The following is an 18,845-nucleotide window of genomic DNA, read 5'->3' as shown; positions in this document are numbered from 1 at the left end:
TTTATAATGTGTATAAAACTTCTGACTGATATCCCGATCAAAGAACATTAGTTAATTTAATGAATAAAATTTATTACATTTAGTGAAGAAGAATTTCTATCGAAATACAAGAACCAAATTATAATTATATAAAGTCTGCGCAACGTAAATATTATTTCAAAATTATAGCCGGTGCTACATGTAATTCACAACCAATTTTGATGCATTAGAGGTTAACATTAAATGAATCATTAAACAATGTAAAACATTAAGATTTAACTGATTGTAATCTTGAGGATATACCATCTCCGGATGCGAATGGAGGTTGAACATAAGAAAAATAAATTTTAATTTTCTGACATCATATATACGAAATTCGGAATTTAAAAAATAAAAACCCTGTGATGCTTTTTCTTCCCTCTTGACAGAGCTAAAATCTAATCCTCGAAATGGCAGCGTCCAAGGTAACAGTTCTTCTCTTCGTCATCTGCTTGAGTGTGGTAAGTGCACTGTACAACATGTACAACATTCCACCATTAGAATTAAACAGTTCGCCTGTTAATTTTAAAAGACGATATGAAATCGTTTCTTTCTTTAGCGCATGCGCATGCATGACGTCAATTTTTTTCTGTGACTGGAATGCGAAGTGAACTTGATATCGTTAACCACTTAGAATATTAAATCATTATACTTATGATTGATCGATTTGGTGTTTTAAGTGCACTGTATTCACAGTAAGGATAATCAGGACTGGATCTACATTTTAAAGTGGAACCAGAACGACTATGTGCGTCCATCGGCTTTCCGTGAGTACAAGGCGACGACTCTACCACTGCGCCATCAGGGAAGTCTTTCATATACAGTTATGTAAGAGTATTGAGACACATGAAAAAAATATCAAATTTACATTTTAATATTTAATTTTGCATAAAGATATATAACAATTAAAAAAAGTATTGAGGCACATAAAAAAATTCAAATTCAAATTCTAATATTTAATTTAGCATAAAGATAGATCATGATTATACATTGCAGTTGTATGCACCATAAATGTAATTAAAATGGCAATAATTACTGTTAACCTTTTGTAATAGAAATTAATGCTTTAAAACGGCCATGTTAATTTTTACGGTAATAGGATATCAGCGGAACTTCACGGACGTAATTTTATTTTTAGATATGAAGCATTTCAAGCCTATTTTAGATGTTTAAAACAGCTTTGTGTAGCCTAAAATTCCTAGATGTAGCTACGACAGACAGTATAATCGAATCATCCACAGCGCTGATTATTTTATAGGAAAGAATATGTAATTTCCCTTCATCTCAATGTCAATTGAATATAGTTGTATAGGTTGTCCCTGATGTCCCCGTACCCCTTCTTGCATGTATCCTGTTGCCATGGCTGATGTGAACGGACGTACGTACAAAGCTGGGGAACGGCTTGTGATGTATGTATGGGTGCACAAACGATAACACACGGGGCAAACTATGTACTGTAACGTAATGTAAAGTTCGCAAGTATGTTATAATGTAAATACATGCATATGTTATATTAGGTAAATGTGACACAGGTTGAATCAGAAATATGGCTACACATTTGAAGTAATTGTAGTGTGTTACTGTACAATGTAGAGGAAAATGTTGAATGGTATATTAAACTTCAAATTTCATATTTTTTCATTTGAGATAAATGTCACGCGATCGAGATTACGTCATTTTCCTAGATGGCGTTGAACATGCAGAAGCAGGTTACAGTTGCAGCGTGGGCAATTGCTACCAGAATGATCGTGAGACTGGCGAGACATGATTTTATCGTGACATTGTTGCCTTCGACTGTGGGAAAGTGGAGAAAACAACTGCTTACATCAAATTGTTGTTTATTATAAGTCCATTGCTGTGCTCATGGCTCTCATCATTCTGGTATGCAACGTCCCACGCTGCAACTGTAACTTGCTTCTGCATGTTCAGCGCCATCTTGGCTAATGACGTATGACACTTAACTGAAAAATGAAGTTTCAAATTTAATATACCATTCACCATTTTCCTCTACATTGTACAGTAACAAACTACGTTTACTTTAAACGTGAACGATATTTCTGACTCACCCTCTATATATCTAATGATAATATTATAACTATGTACTATATAATATAATCTATGGGTACAAAGACTTAAAGGACACCCTGTGCTGTGACAGTATATTCACATATGGATGAACTGTTGGATTTCTGGAGTAATTGTTACACATATAATTTAAAGTCGAATATGTACCACTTATAGTTTTCGTGTCACTTTTGCCACTAACTGCCATATCGTTCGCAGGTGCTGCAGACCATCCTGGCCAGCCACCACCACAAGCACCATGGTTCTTCTTCCGAAGAGAGCAACGAGGGTGGTTGGGGATGGTTCTCCAGTGGAAAGGACAGCGGCTGTGGAGAGGAGAAGAACTGTGGACAACAAGAATCAGCTGGCAACCTCGCTTACGCCCAGAGCGAGAACACCAATGTCAACAATATCAAGAGCTCATAACAATGGCCTGAAGTTTCTAAGACGACAATATAGCTCTATTACGAAACTACCCACTCGAAACAATCCTTTCTCCTTATTTCAACCACCAAGTTTTCGTGCTTATCCAAATTGTCTGTATATCGAGCCTGCAAAAATAAATAGTAGCATTTAATTATTGCACGATTCTTATTGCTTGAACTAATACCTGTATACTTAGAGAATACGTTTCTTACATTTTGTGAAGTAGAGAGGTGATAATGTTTGACGTACATGAAGATGACACATTTCACAAAGCGGTTGGACCCCATATATGACCAAACAATATTTGCATTATTATTTTGATTATTGTATTTAAAGCATGATGGATATAGTGCAAATAAACTTTCACCGATAGGTGGTTAGCACAGCGCGCTACGCCGCTAGAGGTCCCGCGTTGGAATCCGTACCTGGGAATGTGTGAGTGTTCCGTCATCAATTCCACATGTCATGAAACATCCTCATCGTCACGATTAGCCAAAAGTGGCAGAGAAGCGGCGTAAAAAACAATTCTATCAATTCAAAGAAAATAAGTAAAAAGGTAAAGTGCTCTCCTGTGCTTTGCACTACGCCATGAAGGCGTCTACTTAGGTAGAAAATAATAAAATAATTATAATTTGTAATAAAATAGATGAGGAATCACGTTTGAGACTTACACGAGTAAAAAACTACCTTGAAGATACCAGTGTATATGAGCCTCTGAACTCAAAGTCATCTCTATGGCGCTATCAGCATTAAACCCACAGGTATTTCACTATGCAAGTAGCTACGCTGCAAATGTCCAGATTAAATCTGTTAGAAAATGTCTACAACAAAATCCTAACCCCGACACGACAATCCATTTTGTTACAAACAATAAAAAAGACACTGCACTTTATAACAAACTTTTAACAGTATATTTTCCCGAACATTTTAGTAACTAATGAACAGCCAAAATAGGAAAGAAATGAAACATTTTACTTGAGTAATTTCTTCTGTGAAATATTTGGAAAATAAACTTAAAATAAAAATTAAACGCAATCCCACACTTCAAATTATTTTCACTCGCTCAAAAGAAAAACAAAAGTCATTTCTTTAGAACTGAATCAGACAGAGAGAGAGAAGAAGAACAACAACAACAACAAAAAAAACAACCTGTTGACTCTAATATTTTTTTATTTATTTATTTATTATTATTAAAGTAGGGTTACAATTAAGCTAACAATTTTCTTTACATTGATTCTATAACTACAAAAACAGCTTTTTGCCCTACATGAATTAATATACAATTATGATATTTGTTTATAATTATTCATAAAATGGAATATTAAAAAATGATATAATTGAAAATATAAGAAATAGAATAAAATAAACATTTTTGCAGATACATTATATGAAGGAGGCAATGAGGTAGATGAGGCACGGTGTCAGTATACATAGATTAATATCCTAATCTGTTGTTTTAATTTGGCCATATTTCTCTCCTTTCTGCAATTTACAGGCAGTTCGTTCCACATTTGCTTTGCCAGAGATGACAGGGATTTTGATCCGTATCTTGCCTTGTTACATGTTGGTACTCGGATACTGTTATTGGATCGACGATTTGGTTAATGTATATTACTAGATAGTAGTTGTATTTACAATATAACCAGTGCGAGAAAGGAAGAGCTCCCCTCATGCAGATTTGGCTACACTTAAAACTTGCTCAACATGCCCATATGAGCTTTTGCTCAAGTGTGGAACCCTGCCTAATCCAAGATTTTTGTAAAAATGCCCTCAAATATTTTCTGAGAAAGGAAGAGCTCCCCTCATGCAGATTTGGCTACACTTAAAACTTGCTCAACATGCCCATATGAGCTTTTTGCTCAAGTGTGGAACCCTGCCTAATCCAAGATTTTTGTAAAAATGCCCTCAAATATTTTCTGAGAAAGGAAGAGCTCCCCTCATGCAGATTTGGCTACACTTAAAACAAGCTCAACATGCCCATATGAGCTTTTTGCTCAAGTGTGGAACCCTGCCTAATCCAAGATTTTTGTGAAAATGCCCTCGGGAAGTTCCCGTGAAATGATAACCCCCCTCAGATTGATTTGCCTACACTTATAAAAGGCACTTCTGTGAGATTGTTGTCCATAAATTTGTTAAAAATATGCCCCTCTTGATATTTTTTTTGGCCACACTTAAAACTAAGCCAAAAATACTCATAAGAGCCACACCCACACACACCCACACCCACCCGCACCCAAACACACCCACACATATTTATTTCCGGTCCACTTCTGGCCATTTCCGGTCCACTTCTGGCCATTTCCGGTCCATTTCTGCCCATTTCTACCCACTTCCGGTCTATTTTCGGCCATTTCTACCCATTTCTGCCCACTTCCGGTCTATTTTCGGCCATTTCTACCCATTTCTGCCCACTTCCGGTCCACTTCCGGTCTATTTTCGGCCATTTCTACCCATTTATGCCCACTTCCGGTCCACTTCCGGTCTATTTTCGGCCATTTCTACCCATTTCTGCCCACTTCCGGTCCACTTCCGGTCCACTTGTGGCATATTTCTGGTTTATTTCTATTGCATCATGTTTTGCAACAAATTATTACCTAATATTATGCATTAGGCATGTGTTGTTTTCTGATTAATTGGTTATGACATAATGTGATGATGTGGTGTTTTCTGATTGGTTTAAATAAGCAGGGTTTCTATTGGCTCTATAAATCTATATAAGCCAGAGCACAGTGCAGATTCTTCACCATTGCTGGATCGGCAGTGGAACCCACATCGCGGGGGATAGAACCTGAACAGGCTCCACCAAAGTATAGGAGACTTGAAGCATATAATTTGGCGGAATAACCCAAGTAAGGTCATAGAAACAATATACACTGATACAATAAAAGCCAATTTTTGGCAGGGGGGCCAAAGTGGTTCCTAAATACAAAATAATTAATATCTCAAGAACTAATTGACACAGAGCTATGTAGTTTTTTTTGTCTGCACTGAACCCAACTGATATTTTTTATTAAGCATAGAATTTTGATTTGATTCCCAAGAAATTTTATATAAATAGCAAAGCCAAAAATATTAACACACATACACACACTAAATATACAAAACATATTGTTGAACCCAACTGATATTTTTTTATTAAGCATAGAATTTTGATTTGAACCCCAAGAAATTTTATATAATAAACATAACAAAATTCTAATATTTATTTTTGTTTAACAGGAACAACAAGTTCTGAGTACATAAGCAGTTTCTGAGGAATACAAGGCAGCAGCGGCAGCAAGCAAATAACTTATAGAAGGCAGTGTGTATCATATCTAATTGCATGGATAATCTTGACACAGGATTTTTTGAGAGAAGATGTATTTCAAAATACATAAAATCTAAGTCACTTGTTGATGATTTAAAGCTTAGATTCTTTGGCCTGTCCGAGTATGACCTGTTTGCTGTGCAGAATGAAACTGAAATGCAGTGGGTGCTTGCCAGTGACAGGCCATTCCAATGCCTGTATCTCAACTTTATCAGTGAGTTTGAAAGGCTTGTATACAACAAGTACAAGAGAATTGTTAGATTGTTTGTTAATTTTTATACAGACAGGTGCCATTATAATTTAAGGTTGAAATTGTTTGACAATTATTGGTTCAACAATTGCTATGAGCATTGTTTTGAGTATAGGATGCCCATGATTGCATCTCAGAGTTTAAATTGGAGACATTATAAATATTCAAATAAAATTATTAACAAGATATCTAAATATAAGAAGATTGAATTTGTTACAACTGATAATGGGAATTTGTACAGTGGTGAAGATTTCAATCCAGAGTTTGTATCAAATTCCAACTATATATATTTGAATGAGCTTGTCATGTATTTTATAAGGCAAAAATTTAGAGATTGCACTTATGATTGTATTGTTCAGGCACTGGGGCAGAATAATTTGCATGGCATATGCAACTGTGGGAGAGTTTTGTCCAGACTCTCAGTGTGATTTCAGGCACAGGAATCTGGCAGTTGGGCATCAACCCGCAGCACGCAGCCCTGATTATTTCAGCAGAGACAGCAATCAAGGTAAATAAATATTTGCTGCAAGTGTAAATCCCTGTCCATCACAGCCAGGCTCGGGTCTGTATGCAGGAAGAGGCAAGATATTTGTTTGAAATCTGCTTGGGTATAATTTTCTGATTTTTTTATAGCAGAGTTGTGTTACTGTTATTGGAATAGGCTTCAAATCACACACATATACCCTAAATACTTAATATCATCATACCTGACAGAGCTGTGTTGTTAGTGGGGAAGAATTGCCATATCTCTATACATGACAGAGATGTGTTGTTATTGGGAACAGGTTTCATATCCCAACACAGATACTATTATGAATAGGTAACAGATTTTGAATAATATTTTTCCAGAAATCTATACTCCATATCCCTGTACAAAACTGTGCTATGTCCTGTGAATTATCCAGACACAAACACAGAAGATAAATATATTCTTAACACCCGCTTTAGTTGTGAGTGCTGTTATTAGGTACAAGATTCAATTACACGTGATTATCTAGATATTTTAATAGATAGAAGATACATACTTAATTAAATCTATATTCAATATCCCTATCCCTAACAATTACAAATCCCACCCAGAACCTTGCCGATATTGCTACAAGCATGATACTGAAAATAACAGAACTGTGCTGTTATTAGGAACAAGCTTCAAATCCCACACAGACACAGAGCCTTGTTGAGTTTAGAATTATTATAATAGATATTTTAATAGATAGAAGATACATACTTAATTAAATCTATATTCAATATCCCTATCCCTAACAATTACAAATCCTACACAGAACCTTGCCGATATTGCTACAAGCACGGAACTATTGCCGTGAAATAACATCTAGATGTTTCCTAAACATAACAGAACTGTGCTGTTATTGGGAACAAGCTTCAAATCTCACACAAACACAGAGCCTTGCTGATATTTCGGAACTGTTGCCGTGAAATAACATCTAGATGTTTCCATAATTTCTATACATAACAGTGATGCTGTTATTGGGAACAAGTTTTGAGGTTCAGGCACTCAAGATGGTTGAAGCCATATATTGATACAAACAAGCTTGAAATCTCACACAAACACAGAGCCTTGCTGATATTTCGGAACATAACATCTGGATGTTTCAATAGTTTCTATACATAACAGTGATGCTGTTATTGGGAACAAGCTTCTCCCACACAGATACAGAGCCTTGGAATCTACATATTTTAATAGATAGAAGATACATACTTAATTAAATCTATACTCAATATCCCTATCCTAACAATTACAAATCACACAGATACAGAGCCTTGCTTGGAACTGTTGCTGAAATAACATCTAGATGCTTCATCCCTGACAGAGCTGTGCTGTTATTGGGAACACGTTTTGGAATCTAGATATTTTAATAGATAAAAGATACATACTTAAATCTATACTCAATATCCCTATCCCTAACAATTACAAATCACACAGACACAGAGCCTTGCTCGGAACTGTTGCTGAAATAACATCTAGATGTTTCATCCCTGACAGAGCTGTGCTCTTATTGGGAACAATCTTCAAATCCTACACAGATACAGAGTTTTGGAATCTAGATATTTTAATAGATAGAAGATACATACCTACTTAATTAAATCTATACTCAATATCCTATCCCTATCCCTAACAATTACAAATCACACAGACATAGAGCCTTGCTCGGAACTGTTGCTGAAATAACATCTAGATGTTTCATCCCTGGCAGAGCTGTGCTGTTATTGGGAACAAGCTTCAAACTTGGAATCTAGATATTTTAATAGATAGAAGATACATACCTACTTAATTAAATCTATACTCAATATCCCTATACCTAACAATTACAAATCACACAGATACAGAGCCTTGCTCGGAACTGTTGCTGAAATAACATCCAGATGTTTCATCCCTGACAGAGCTGTGCTGTTATGGGGAACAAGCTTCAAACTTGGAATCTAGATATTTTAATAGATAGAAGATACATACCTACTTAATTAAATCTATACTCAATATCCTATCCCTATCCCTAACAATTACAAATCACACAGACACAGAGCCTTGCTGATATTTCTACAAGCACGAAATTGTTGCTGTAACATCTAGATGTTTCATCCCTAACAGAGCTGTGCTGTTATTGGGACTATCTGTGGAAATATCCGCTATGTTTTGGTTTGTATGCAGGAACAGGCATGACACCTGCAATGGTACATACAATTTTGATATTTGCTTGGGTATAATTTCCTGAAGCCTGTACCTAATAACAGCTTCACAGCACAGCTCTGTCTGGGATAGGGACATTATTAAATATGTATACAGATCCAGGTATGTATTCTTATCTTAAACACAACACAGCTCTGTTACTATTATTTCAATAACAATATCAACAAAACAAGACACTATACACAACATAGAACAATTCTATGCTTGTAAAAATACCAGCAAGGCTCCATTCTAAATATTGATTCAATTTTTCACTTCACCTATCCATAACAATTCCAAGCTTGTTCCTCATAACAGCATCACCGCACAGCTCTGTCAGGGAAGAAACATCTAGATGCTATCAACAGTTCCCTACTTGTAATTGTTAGGGATAGGAATATTGAATATAGTTTGTATCTTCTATCTATTAAAGATTCCAAGGCTCTGTGTGTGGGATTTGAGCATCACCACACAGCTCTGTCAGGGATGAAACGTCTAGATGTTATCAACAGTTCCATACTTGTAATTGTTAAGGATAGGAATATTGAATTAAGTATGTATCTTCTATCTATTAAAGATTACAAGGCTCTGTATCTGTGTGGGATTTGAGCATCACCACACAGCTCTGTCAGGGATGAAACATTTCAGCAATAGTTCCATGCTTGTATCAATATTTATAATTGTTAGGGATAGGGATATTGAATATAGATTTAATTAAGTATGTATCTTCTATCTATTAAAATATCTAGATTCCAAGCCTCTGTATCTGTGTGGAATTTGAAGCAGCACAGCTCTGTCAGGGATGAAACATCTAGATGTTATTCCAGCAACAGTTCCATGCTTGTATAAATATTTGTAATTGTTCGAGATAGGGATATTAAAATATCTAGATTCCAAGCCTCTGTATCTGTGTGGAATTTGAAGCAGCACAGCTCTGTCAGGGATGAAACATCTAGATGTTATTCCAGCAACAGTTCCATGCTTGTATAAATATTTGTAATTGTTCGAGATAGGGATATTAAAGTATCTAGATTCCAAGCCTCTGTATCTGTGTGGAATTTGAAGCAGCATAGCTCTGTCAGGGATGAAACATCTAGATGTTATTCCAGCAACAGTTCCATGCTTGTATAAATATTTGTAATTGTTCGAGATAGGGATATTAAAATATGTAGATTCCAAGCCTCTGTATCTGTGTGGAATTTGAAGCTTGTTCCCAATAACAGCACAGCTCTGTCAGGGAAGGAACATCTAGATTTAGTTCAAACAGTTCCATGATTGTAATTGTTAGGATAGAAATATTGAGTATAAATTTAATTAATTATATATCTTCGATCTATTAAAATCTCTAGATTCCAAGGCTCTGTATCTGTGTAGGATTTGAGGCTTATTCCCAATAACAGCACAGCTCTGTTATGTATAGGAAACATGTAAATGTTGTAGAAATATTTGTAATTGTTAGGGATAGGAATATTGAGTATAGATTTAATTAAGTATGTATCTTCTATCTATTAAAATCTCTAGATTCCAAGACTCTGTATCTGTGTGGGATTTGAGGCTTAGTCCCAATAACATCACAGCTCTGTTAGGGATGAAACATCTAGATGTTACAGCAACAATTTCGTGCTTGTAGAAATATCAGCAAGGCTCTGTGTCTGTGTGATTTGTAATTGTTAGGGATAGGGATAGGATATTGAGTATAGATTTAATTAAGTAGGTATGTATCTTCTATCTATTAAAATATCTAGATTCCAAGTTTGAAGCTTGTTCCCCATAACAGCACAGCTCTGTCAGGGATGAAACATCTAGATGTTATTTCAGCAACAGTTCCGAGCAAGGCTCTATGTCTGTGTGATTTGTAATTGTTAGGTATAGGGATATTGAGTATAGATTTAATTAAGTAGGTATGTATCTTCTATCTATTAAAATATCTAGATTCCAAAACTCTGTATCTGTGTAGGATTTGAAGATTGTTCCCAATAAGAGCACAGCTCTGTCAGGGATGAAACATCTAGATGTTATTTCAGCAACAGTTCCGAGCAAGGCTCTGTGTCTGTGTGATTTGTAATTGTTAGGGATAGGGATATTGAGTATAGATTTAAGTATGTATCTTTTATCTATTAAAATATCTAGATTCCAAAACTTGTTCCCAATAACAGCACAGCTCTGTCAGGGATGAAGCATCTAGATGTTATTTCAGCAACAGTTCCAAGCAAGGCTCTGTATCTGTGTGATTTGTAATTGTTAGGATAGGGATATTGAGTATAGATTTAATTAAGTATGTATCTTCTATCTATTAAAATATGTAGATTCCAAGGCTCTGTATCTGTGTGGGAGAAGCTTGTTCCCAATAACAGCATCACTGTTATGTATAGAAACTATTGAAACATCCAGATGTTATGTTCCGAAATATCAGCAAGGCTCTGTGTTTGTGTGAGATTTCAAGCTTGTTTGTATCAATATATGGCTTCAACCATCTTGAGTGCCTGAACCTCAAAACTTGTTCCCAATAACAGCATCACTGTTATGTATAGAAATTATGGAAACATCTAGATGTTATTTCACGGCAACAGTTCCGAAATATCAGCAAGGCTCTGTGTTTGTGTGAGATTTGAAGCTTGTTCCCAATAACAGCACAGTTCTGTTATGTTTAGGAAACATCTAGATGTTATTTCACGGCAATAGTTCCGTGCTTGTAGCAATATCGGCAAGGTTCTGTGTAGGATTTGTAATTGTTAGGGATAGGGATATTGAATATAGATTTAATTAAGTATGTATCTTCTATCTATTAAAATATCTATTATAATAATTCTAAACTCAACAAGGCTCTGTGTCTGTGTGGGATTTGAAGCTTGTTCCTAATAACAGCACAGTTCTGTTATTTTCAGTTTCATGCTTGTAGCAATATCGGCAAGGTTCTGGGTGGGATTTGTAATTGTTAGGGATAGGGATATTGAATATAGATTTAATTAAGTATGTATCTTCTATCTATTAAAATATCTAGATAATCACGTGTAATTGAATCTTGTACCTAATAACAGCACTCACAACTAAAGCGGGTGTTAAGAATATATTTATCTTCTGTGTTTGTGTCTGGATAATTCACAGGACATAGCACAGTTTTGTACAGGGATATGGAGTATAGATTTCTTGAAAAATATTATTCAAAATCTGTTACCTATTCATAATAGTATCTGTGTTGGGATATGAAACCTGTTCCCAATAACAACACATCTCTGTCATGTATAGAGATATGGCAATTCTTCCCCACTAACAACACAGCTCTGTCAGGTATGATGATATTAAGTATTTAGGGTATCTGTGTGTGATTTGAAGCCTATTCCAATAACAGTAACACAACTCTGCTATAAAAAAATCAGAAAATTATACCCAAGCAGATTTCAAACAAATATCTTGCCTCTTCCTGCATACAGACCCGAGCCTGGCTGTGATGGACAGGGATTTACACTTGCAGCAAATATTTATTTACCTTGATTGCTGTCTCTGCTGAAATAATCAGGGCTGCGTGCTGCGGGTTGATGCCCAACTGCCAGATTCCTGTGCCTGAAATCACACTGAGAGTCTGGACAAAACTCTCCCACAGTTGCATATGCCATGCAAATTATTCTGCCCCAGTGCCTGAACAATACAATCATAAGTGCAATCTCTAAATTTTTGCCTTATAAAATACATGACAAGCTCATTCAAATATATATAGTTGGAATTTGATACAAACTCTGGATTGAAATCTTCACCACTGTACAAATTCCCATTATCAGTTGTAACAAATTCAATCTTCTTATATTTAGATATCTTGTTAATAATTTTATTTGAATATTTATAATGTCTCCAATTTAAACTCTGAGATGCAATCATGGGCATCCTATACTCAAAACAATGCTCATAGCAATTGTTGAACCAATAATTGTCAAACAATTTCAACCTTAAATTATAATGGCACCTGTCTGTATAAAAATTAACAAACAATCTAACAATTCTCTTGTACTTGTTGTATACAAGCCTTTCAAACTCACTGATAAAGTTGAGATACAGGCATTGGAATGGCCTGTCACTGGCAAGCACCCACTGCATTTCAGTTTCATTCTGCACAGCAAACAGGTCATACTCGGACAGGCCAAAGAATCTAAGCTTTAAATCATCAACAAGTGACTTAGATTTTATGTATTTTGAAATACATCTTCTCTCAAAAAATCCTGTGTCAAGATTATCCATGCAATTAGATATGATACACACTGCCTTCTATAAGTTATTTGCTTGCTGCCGCTGCTGCCTTGTATTCCTCAGAAACTGCTTATGTACTCAGAACTTGTTGTTCCTGTTAAACAAAAATAAATATTAGAATTTTGTTATGTTTATTATATAAAATTTCTTGGGGTTCAAATCAAAATTCTATGCTTAATAAAAAAATATCAGTTGGGTTCAACAATATGTTTTGTATATTTAGTGTGTGTATGTGTGTTAATATTTTTGGCTTTGCTATTTATATAAAATTTCTTGGGAATCAAATCAAAATTCTATGCTTAATAAAAAATATCAGTTGGGTTCAGTGCAGACAAAAAAAACTACATAGCTCTGTGTCAATTAGTTCTTGAGATATTAATTATTTTGTATTTAGGAACCACTTTGGCCCCCCTGCCAAAAATTGGCTTTTATTGTATCAGTGTATATTGTTTCTATGACCTTACTTGGGTTATTCCGCCAAATTATATGCTTCAAGTCTCCTATACTTTGGTGGAGCCTGTTCAGGTTCTATCCCCCGCGATGTGGGTTCCACTGCCGATCCAGCAATGGTGAAGAATCTGCACTGTGCTCTGGCTTATATAGATTTATAGAGCCAATAGAAACCCTGCTTATTTAAACCAATCAGAAAACACCACATCATCACATTATGTCATAACCAATTAATCAGAAAACAACACATGCCTAATGCATAATATTAGGTAATAATTTGTTGCAAAACATGATGCAATAGAAATAAACCAGAAATATGCCACAAGTGGACCGGAAGTGGACCGGAAGTGGGCAGAAATGGGTAGAAATGGCCGAAAATAGACCGGAAGTGGACCGGAAGTGGGCATAAATGGGTAGAAATGGCCGAAAATAGACCGGAAGTGGACCGGAAGTGGGCAGAAATGGGTAGAAATGGCCGAAAATAGACCGGATGTGGGCAGAAATGGGTAGAAATGGCCGAAAATAGACCGGAAGTGGGTAGAAATGGGCAGAAATGGACCGGAAATGGCCAGAAGTGGACCGGAAATAAATATGTGTGGGTGTGTTTGGGTGCGGGTGGGTGTGGGTGTGTGTGGGTGTGGCTCTTATGAGTATTTTTGGCTTAGTTTTAAGTGTGGCCAAAAAAAATATCAAGAGGGGCATATTTTTAACAAATTTATGGACAACAATCTCACAGAAGTGCCTTTTATAAGTGTAGGCAAATCAATCTGAGGGGGGTTATCATTTCACGGGAACTTCCCGAGGGCATTTTCACAAAAATCTTGGATTAGGCAGGGTTCCACACTTGAGCAAAAAGCTCATATGGGCATGTTGAGCTTGTTTTAAGTGTAGCCAAATCTGCATGAGGGGAGCTCTTCCTTTCTCAGAAAATATTTGAGGGCATTTTTACAAAAATCTTGGATTAGGCAGGGTTCCACACTTGAGCAAAAAGCTCATATGGGCATGTTGAGCAAGTTTTAAGTGTAGCCAAATCTGCATGAGGGGAGCTCTTTCTTTCTCGCACTGGTTATATTGTAAATACAACTACTCTAGATATAATTACTTTGTCCTTTAATAAGTTGTGGTGCGTGTTAATTGCCTGGTGATTTTTTTAGTAGAAATGCATATTAGCGTATGAATTCCAGCTTGGGTAGATGCAGCTCTTCTCTACTTGCTCGTGAAGTCGTGTGCGCCGTATTTCTTATGCTACGAATAGCCCAATTTTGCATTTTCTCTAGTTTCGTGGTGTTATTTCCTTTAATCCCATAACGTACAGAGGAACAGTATTCAAGTAACGGCCGAATAAATGCTTTGTAGAACGCTAATTTGTGGGCAAGGTGTACATATTTGCAGACAAATTGAAACTGCTTGATTCTAGGTGCTGCACGCGCACACATTCTTTTCACATGTTGTGAAAAGGATAAATTATTATCTAGGTGCATACCGAGATATTTGAGAGATTCACATGGTTTTACATTGGAATTACCTATTTTAATGTTGCCAATTATCGTATTGTTCACCATTCATGCAGGGACGGCGCCAGAAATTTTTGACCGGGTGGGCAGAACCTCCATAGTGATAGATTAGGGTGGACAGTATAAATGTAAGATCATATATAGTATATATGTGTATGTAAGACGTATGTATCCCCCTCTCCCGATTTTCCTCTTACTTCTTTTCCCTTTTATTTTCTTGTTTTCCTCTTTATTCTTTTCTAATCTATTGTCGCATCTTGTTCCATTTCCTTTCGCATTGTCTCTGATGCACACAATTATTTCAAGGAAGTGTTTACCCATGCGCAGCCATACATTCTAATCACATTTTTCATGCATGTTAATACAGTAAAATATATGTGAATTAGGTTTAAGCTTGTGTTGCAAATACAAGGCACATATTTGATTTTATGTATTCGGCGACAGTGATAGAAAGTGCGATGGTAGAGAATCGTGAAGTTTCTCGTAATTTAAATACATGTTCCTGAGTGTAGTATTTTCATAGTATGAGTTTTTGACTGAAGGACTTTTCTTACTCTTTGGGGGTCACTTTTCTTAACTTACAAGGTTTATACAACTGACAAATTTTTCTTATTTTTTTTCAGTGGCGGCGATTGGGTGCCAACATTTGAGGGGCAGGCACAATATACTTTTTCTTGGTAGAAAAGGTTTAGCATAAAGAGGCCATAGTACGGCCGCAAAAAGTGACAAAATGTGGCGGGGGAACTGTATCTCCCCCTCCCTTCGCGATCTTACTAATCGCCGCCACTGAATGTTTGGATTAAAATGAACGTCTTATTAGGAATGATTTAAAACAAACACGGAAAACCAATTCTTTGTTCATTGTCCATAAAGTATTCCTAGGCTAATGAAAGGCTATTTTGACAAAATATCAATCATAAATAATAAACAAGTAAGATTGAAAAATCTGTTCAGAATTGAAGAGATTATTAGCTAAGTTGCTATTCGTTTTCTGAACTGTCATGGTACTAATGCGGAAGAAGCAATACACGTATGGTTGGTTACATGAACATATTTTTTGAGGTAACAAAATGATTTAGGACACAAGGAATTCATCGAAGTTGATCACCGCACCAGTAATAATTCTTCTATTTTTCACAGATGAGTTGGGTTGTATGGCTTGACCATTTCGAACTTGAATGTCAACCTCTATTCTGTTCAGCATACCCTGGAAACTTTATTCTTTCAGGGCAACGACTCTCTGGCGCCTGGAACCACTGTCAAAGTAATAATTTATGAGGGTTTGTATTTTGAGTGTCAGCATGTGTTTGTTTTCGCCCCTTCGTTACTTTCATCTAATCACCATTGAACCTTATCGTAGTCATTATCAAAATTAGCAGAGAAATGACTTAAAATAAAACAAATAAACCACAACTTACTCCTCCAAAACTGGAGTCTCATTAGTTCATACCTCTTAGAAAGTTGAGGTGGTAGTTTCAATTGCACAGCGTTTCATTAGTGCATCAAGGCAGCTAATCCCGTCAACAATGACGTTGTTTTCGGAAAGTCTCAAATATTTATCTCAGGCAATCACCCTCTTAAAATGGACGCATCTTCTGTGTTGATAAAATTACACGTTTGGTACGAGTTCTTTCTGTATACCGTACTTTTCCCCAATGGCATAATGCTGTCGCATTATAATGAAGAGGTCATGTGTTCGACTCCCCCCTCCTCTGGTGGAAGCACAATGCACACGGGTTCGGACTACACGTTAAACTGTAGGTTTAGTCCCGATTAGCCTATCTGAGCATAAAAGTGGGCTTAAAAGCAAACTAACAAAATCGTCTTCTGGATAGTTCTTCACATAACTTTCTCTTCTTTACTTCAGCTGCATCTACATTTTCTGTTGACATTTTCGGCTGATTCATGTGGCAAAATTTATGTCTGGAACCATGATTTCTAAATAGGACAAGCCATTCATTACACTGCTCTGCAATTTGAAATATTTTTGATGTTTTGGTTTCGAATGTCGTTTTCCCCTAATTTTGGGGCGCTGATTCCAAATATGTAAGCAGTTTTCTTCTATCACGTCCAGATTGTTGAAAAAAATTAAAACAAAATTTGCATATTGAACCATTACTGGCATATATATATATACCCTTCTATAAGATCATTGCCATGCTTAAAAACGTGGTGTATATTATAATTATGTAATTGTAAACACAATGTACCTACAGTTCACAAGAATTACCAACAAGTGATATTATTTACAGTGACCTCATTTATTTTACAGGCAGGAATTTTCGTCTTTTTGAACTTCTTCCATATGCATGAGAAGTACTTTCCCTTTTCAGGGACCAACAATAGTATGCCATCATGTTCACAGACCAACCACCATGGTATCTTCTTTCCATGTCTTTCAAATCCTGATGGAAACGTTCACCCTGTTCCTCACTGTAAAATCCAAGACAGGTATCTGGAAAATAGTCAATGTGAGCATGAAGGAAGTGTAACTTGAAACTCATGTTACAACCAAGTTTTCTCAAATTTTCCAACATGGTGTTCAGAATGGTTTTGTAAGCTGGACTCCTTCTGTTTCCTAGGAAGTTTTTTACATATTTGTAGCTCTCCCAGGCTTGCTTTCCTGTTTGGCTCATTGTATCCTCAAAAATGGGGACACACATTAATTTTCTGATCTGAGGTCCAGTAAAAACACCTGCTTTCAGCTTATCTAGGGTCATTCTCTGATAAACACTACATATGTACTTAAAACATTCACTGTCCTTATCTAGGGCATGTACAAACTGGCTCATAATACCCAATTTAATGTGTAGAGGAGGGAGAAGAACTTTCGTGGGTTCCACAAGGGGCACACGCATAACATTCTTTGTTCCGGGTGTCAAGGGTCCTCTGGTTGGCCACTCCCGCCTTTGCGAGTGATTTTGTCTGTCTCGACTATTCGACTATTAGACTCGCACAGGAAACAGGGCATTTTTGTGTATCCCATTTGTAGTCCCATTAAAAGGTTGGTAACTTTGAAGTTACCACATACAACCCACCCATACTCTGAGTACTTCACACACTGCAATAGAAACTGCAAACTTTCATATGATTCTTTCCAAGTAATAGAATAAGCAACTGGTACAGATCCAAGAACATTACCATTGTGGAGTAAAACACCTTTCAGGCTGGTTACAGAAGAATCTATGAAAAGCCTCCATTCCGAAGTTACATACTTTACACCAAGCCACGTTACAAGTTTCGGTATGTCATTGCAGAAGATCATAGACCTTTCTTCTGAAAATAAATAAACTATTTCTTGTTCCCGGGATCTGTAACATGAAAGTTTAGTGCCAGGTAACAATAAATGTCTGTCTTTCAGTACAGAAGCTAACAGTTCAGAACTTTCCTTTGGTAACGCAAGATCACGTACCAAGTCATTCAGTGTGGTCTGACTAAATAAGTGTGGGGTATTATCACTTGTACTGGGGTATTATCACTTGTACTGATCCACTGATGTCCGTTGTATTGCTTACAACTTCCTTTCGAGGCGATGTACAGCATGAAGATGGACGAGAAGGAATAGGTAGACTTTCGTCATGTTTGATTGGTCTCATTGCAGATCGCAAATGTGGATACACTATGTCACTTTTGTTCTTGGCACTGAAACCTTGCATTTGAACTTGACAAAAATAACAGTCATCCGTATGGTTTAATTGTTTCCTCCATGCCATTGGCAGAGTAAAATAGAATTTCTCTCTTTGTCCGTTCATCCAGAACCTCAAACCTTCCACACAAGTCTTACATACTTTCTGGGGTGCCCATGGTTTATTTTCATCGCCAAGCACAAGTCCAAAATACGCAAGGTAGGCTTCTTTTTGTCCGAATATACACAATTTGTCACTTAATGCA

At 36.4% G+C, this 18,845-nt stretch overlaps 1 long non-coding RNA gene across 1 annotated transcript; it reads left to right on the top strand.

Annotated features, from left to right (window-relative positions):
- The first annotated feature begins 413 nt into the window (after window positions 1-413).
- LOC146002139 (uncharacterized) lies at window positions 414-2,557 on the top strand. Its single transcript, XR_014443682.1, has 2 exons — window positions 414-479; window positions 2,302-2,557. It is a non-coding gene; the product is annotated as an uncharacterized LOC146002139 (long non-coding RNA).
- Window positions 2,558-18,845: the final 16,288 nt, after the last annotated feature.

Source organism: Lepisma saccharinum, chromosome 18 (assembly GCF_977018435.1).
Source record: "Lepisma saccharinum chromosome 18, izLepSacc3.1, whole genome shotgun sequence".
Taxonomy (NCBI): Eukaryota; Metazoa; Arthropoda; class Insecta; order Zygentoma; family Lepismatidae; genus Lepisma; species Lepisma saccharinum.
This window is presented reverse-complemented; position numbering and strand designations above follow the sequence as displayed.